This window comes from Eutrema salsugineum, unplaced genomic scaffold (genome assembly GCF_000478725.1).
Source record: "Eutrema salsugineum unplaced genomic scaffold, Eutsalg1_0 scaffold_18, whole genome shotgun sequence".
NCBI classification, from domain to species: Eukaryota; Viridiplantae; Streptophyta; class Magnoliopsida; order Brassicales; family Brassicaceae; genus Eutrema; species Eutrema salsugineum.
The window spans coordinates 395,407-401,162 of NW_006256846.1; positions in this window are offsets into that span (position 1 = coordinate 395,407).

Below are 5,756 nucleotides of genomic sequence, written 5' to 3' on the forward strand. Positions count from 1 at the left end.
GTTAATCCGTCATGCAGAAATCTATGCACTAAGATCTAACTTCCAATCAACTAGCTCTTAACATTCATTAAAAATCTCGGTGGTTCTCATCAAAGAAAATCTAGGCAAGACAATCTAGGCTAGGTGTCAAGAAGGATTATTTTTGGGGGGGGGGGGTAAGGCTTAAAGTGTTTAAGGGTTACCTGAAGATCTGGAGGATGCAGGACATTATGCAAAACAGCAAGAGAGAGTGAAGCTGTTGGTATCCACAGTTTTCAGTCACTTTCTTCTTGACATAGATTCATGGTCTTCTTCCTCAGGTTCTCTCCAAACTCCCCCAGACTTAGATTTTTGTAAATCTTTCAAAACAATAGCTCCTTAAACGAATAGTGGTTGCTCATTGCTCGACAATCTAAGACTCATTAGGCTTTTTGTTTCCCTTTCTCTTTTCACGTTTTTTTTTTTTTTTTTTTTTTTTTTTTAAAGAAAGGGAACACCTTTAGATATAGAGTCTTAGAGAGCACGAATTTACCAGTCAATATCTGTCTTGTAAAGCTTTATTATGTTTTTGATACTCTTCATTCCCAATTCCATTCAGTCTCCTTTGTGAGTGACTGAAAACTGCGTCGCTCCTCTTCTCTCTGACGTTTTTGCACATATCTGCTGATATAAACTAAAGAGAGAATGCATGAGGATTGAAAACAAGGTTTTTGGGTTTAGGGTATGGTACCAGATAAAGATAAACTGGTCATCTAGGACAACAAAGAGTGGTAAAAGTGAGGGTAAAAGACGTCCTAGATGTGTATGTCGATGCCTGCCTAAAATCAATGATGAGAAAATTAGATATCAATATTAAGTCCAAATAAAAGGAGCTAGTATATCCTGTCAGAAAGAATCTCCATGAATAGAAGTCCTCTGGTGGGAGTTCGTAGTGCAAGTACTCTAGCTACCGCCTAGTCTAGTGCTAACCACAAATGAGCTATCATGCATAGTGTAGAAGTGTGCAGGTCTAAATCATCATAGTTTTGCGTCAAACATTCCTGAAAAATACTTAATGTCGAATAGGTTACATATTAAAATATAAAAAGTACTTGAAAATTAAAAGCAAAGCAGGAAAATGATTAGTGCGGATAGACATCCTCCCCCAGACTTAAATCACATTGTCCCCAGTGTGAAAAGGTTGGTGAGAAGACGGTGAATAAAAGCGAAATAAAATAAAATAAGATAAAAGAAAAGAAAATGATGATAGAACCGTGATGGTAGTGAAGTGCTGATCAATCACTCATCCTCCGAAGTGTCGTCTGCGAAATGGTGCTGCTCCTGTAAGAAGGTGACAACGCGCTCAAAGCGTCGTCCCTGTCTCTCAACTCTGCGCTCCAGATCGGAATGAGTGTGTGATGATGTAGGTGATGAGGTGTGGCCGGTCGGAATAGATGGCTGAAAATGAGCACGGGTCACAGCTGCATCACGCTTCGCCTTGGCCACTATGTATTGGCCAATGGTGAATGGTAGACGAGGTATGGATGGCAGAAAATCATCGGATTCCGGAGTCCATCGAGGGCGTCCTCCATTGCTCAATCTCGGGATAGATGCTGAAGGTAAGCGGACTCGGTGCTCCTCAGTGCCAGTGCAATACTTGTAACCAAACTTGTCTGGATCGAAAGCGGCACGAGAGATAGTGTGATCGCGAGAGAGATAAAGTAGATCATACCAGACATTGGGAAGTGGATCATCAGATGAGAAATCGAATCCTACAGCCTGTAGTATCGCTGTAATATCACTCCCGAAAGCTGGAGTAGCGTCCTCGCAACCATGTAAATCATGCTTCACCTTTACCATATTCTGCGCTATGATCCAGGCAAAGCACGCAAGTCGTGGGTCGTCCATAAATGGGATCTGAAGTGTAACAAGCTCAGTCTTCAAAACACCTCCCATGTTGGCTCTAGAGAAGATCGTGTGTGCTAAAGAGTTTGTGCACAACTCTCACTGCTGGGTGGCTAAGAAGGGCTGATTTAGATCTCCCACTATCATAGGCTCCATGACCCATCTCTCTCCACAGGTTAAGATCAGATTCATCTTCAAGGTAAATGCCATCAGTGTATGGAAGCTTAAGAGCTTCACAAACCTCGGAAATGGTGAAAGAATAAGGCTGTCCGCGGATAGAGAATGACAAGATACCATCTGATGCTCTGGGGTTCCTCCTCTTTGTGTGGTGGAGTGTAACGGTCGCTAAAAACTCACGGACTAGCTCAGGATAAGTCGGAAGGTTCAGCTCCAAGTAGGGTCTCAGCTTAAGTGCATCGATGTACCAGATCACATCCTCTCTGATTCCAAGCATCTCGAATGTATGATAATCAATGCAAGGCGTGGGTTTGATGTTCCGCTTCTTGAAACGCCTTGCATAGTCCACTCTCGGGTTTGTCTCCCTCCCAATCACTACAAGAAAACATCATGATTTCTGACGGTATTTCCGACGGTTTTTTTGCCGTCGGAAATTTCCTACGGAATCCCGACCAAAAACTTAAAATAACCGACGGTTCAGATGTCATCGGAAATCGGTTGGAATTTCCGACGAATTTCCGACCGATACTTAAATAGTTGGAGATTTGATTATTTTTCCGACGGAAGTAATAAAAATAATCAAAAATTTATTTATTTTTAAATTATTTCCGTCGGAAATCCGTTAGAAATTTAATCAAATTTCCGACAGATTTTCGACGGATCTTTAAATTGTCGATTTTGAAAACTCCGTCGGAAAGTCGTCAAAACTTTGATAATATTTCTGACGGATTTCCGACGGATATAATAAAAATAATTAAACTTTTGACAATTTGGAGTCAGAGATTGGCGAATTTGACAAGAGTTCAGAATATTCTTCCGATGAATTTGTAATACTATTTATATTATTATGAAAAATGTAATTTTATTATGTTTTCAAGATTTTAAAATACTAATGTATGCATTCTTTAGTCAAATATAATTTTGCACCATTTTACCAAAAAGAAAAAATAGAACTATATCATTATATATTGAGATTATATGTTTTTATAATTTTTAATAATAAATATGATCACTATTTTAACAATAATAATAATAATTCCCAAACCCTAAACATTAAACAATCATCCGTCGGAATTTCGTTGGAGATTTCCAACGGATTTCTGACCGTTAGATAGATATTCTATCGGATTTCCGTCGGAAATGATAAAAACACGTGCTTAAATCGATTTTTACATGTGTTTTTTAAAATGGTCGGAAATCCGTCAGGAATTTCCGACGGAAATGCGACGAATAAGGGTTCAGAAACATCGAAATTGAATTTTGTTTTGACAATTATGGTTGTTATGATGATATTAGCTATTATAATTGAGTTATATGTTATTTTATCTCAAAATTAGATTATTTTCATCATTTAATCAAAAATATATATCAAACCCTAAAACATAACCTTAAGTTCTATATATCTTTAAGAAAGTTATATGTTGCTCATTAGTAGATTTCAAAATTCATCATAACTTTTGTTTTATGTTGATTTGTAAGGGAAATGTTGTTATATGAATCTAATCATCTATTGTAAAGACTAATCTCATTAATTTTTGCAATTTTTTATGCCCTAATCATTAATCCGTCAGATATCGGTCGGAAATTTCCAACCGATTTCCGACGGAATATATAAATGTTCCAAATTTGAACAAAAAATTTAATGTATTTTATATGTTTGTCATTAGTAGATTTCAAAATTTTAATTTACAAAGTATAATGTATTACTATGATGATTTTTTTATTTAAAAAAAATCATCATATTATCATAGTACATCGGAAATCGGTCGGAATTTACCAACCGATTTCTGACGGGCTTTGTGAATTTCCCAAATTTTCCTAAGTGTATAAAGAATTATAGATCATATGAACATATTGATGTATTTTATATATATATGATGTTTATATGTTTGTTATTAGTAGATTTCAAAATCATAATTTACAAAAATAGATGTATAACTATGTTGATTTAAAAAAATTATCTTATTTCCATAGTCCGTCGGAAATCCGTTGGAAATTTCCGACAGATTTCTAATGGACTTTTTAAATTTCCCAAATTTTTCTAAGTGTATAGAATTTACATGTATATACATGGCGAGAGTGAAGAAAAAATAAGGTTTTTTTAATTCCTGACGGATTTCCGACGGATTCCGAAAATTGCCCGCGAAATAAAACCGCGTAAACCGAACTGCGTAAAATTTCCCAAAATTTTTAATTATTTCCGACCGCATTCCGACGGAAGTCTTAATGATTCCCCACCGATTACGGACCACCCCTCTTTTTATTTACTACACACGATTCTTCTTCTCCCTTTCTATTCTTCTTCTTCCTTCTCCATTTTTCTTCTTGCTCTTCTGCTCGGCACTGCCAGAATTCATCCCAGATCTGGTACTTCTCGCCGCCGATCTGCTACTCAAGCTCTCAGGTATTGATTTGCATCTCCTCACCTTCTTTTCTTCTTTCTTATCTTCTCCTCAGATTCTCTTTTTGGTTTTTATTTTTGCAGGCTGAAGTCCACCACCACCGCCGCCAGATCTGAAGCCACCGCCGCCGCCGTCGACCCGCCAAGCTTCCATAGCCGTAGATCTGCTTCATCAGCCTGAAAATTGTAAGTTTTTTTCATTGTTTGTTAGTTTGATGGATTGAATATCCAAAACAAAATTAGAGGATTGTTAAGATGAATTTTAGGATGAATTATAGGAATTGTTAGTTTTGTGAATTAGGTTGTTTTATGTTAGAATTTGTTAGAATTTAAGTAAAATTTATTCTGGATTTTGTTAGAATTTTAAGAAAAAATTAGTTTTGTTATTTGTTAGAAATTATGCTAGATTAGAATTCTTAAATTTATTTGTTAGGATTGTTATAAGCAAATTGTTAGATTTTTCTATGTTAGATTTTAAAATTAGAATTGTAACATATTATCTAGTAAAATTATTAGATTTCTTAGATATATTGTATATATTGGATTTTGTTTACTTATTAGATTTATTTATAAAAATGACTTTCGAATTTAATTTTAATTTAGCATTTTAATTATATATATAAATTTAAAAATTATTATAAATAATTTTTTTTTATTAAAATACAGGAGTAGTCGGAAATCGGTCGGAAAATAAATAAAAATATTCCGTCGGAAATCCGTCGAAAATTATCGAATTCTATATCTCTCGATTTTCCGTCGGAAAACTAAATCCATCGGGAATCCGTCGGTAATTGACAAATTTGTAGAGTTGTCGGAAGTTCGTCGGAAATCGTGGAGCCGCCGGAAAAGGGTCGGAAATACCACGTCCCTCGGAGTTTGGTCAGAAAAGTTAAGCTCGTCAGAAATCCGTCAGAAAGTTTAGTCCGTCGGAGATCAGTCGGAAATTTCCGACCGATTTTCGACCATTTTGTTTTTTCCGACGAGATGATTCCGACCACCATATTTTGTCGGAAATTCGTCGGAAAGGCCATTTCCAGACGGATTTCCGACGGATATGGTCGTTGGAAATCACATGTTTTCTTGTAGTGAATGTATCGAATCTGTGGTGGCTTGGGAGGTCCTCGTGTTTCCCTCGAGTGCTGGAGCAATCTCATAACATAGCTTCTTCTTCTTGGTCTGGCTTGGTTCAGCATGTACTCTCCTAGAGTAGCATCGTCGGGAATGTCATCGGAGCTGCCACCAGTTCCACGGCTCCTTCGGGATCTGGTTTCTTCCATTTTCTGCAAAATGAAATGATTCTTGGAAAAAGAGTGAA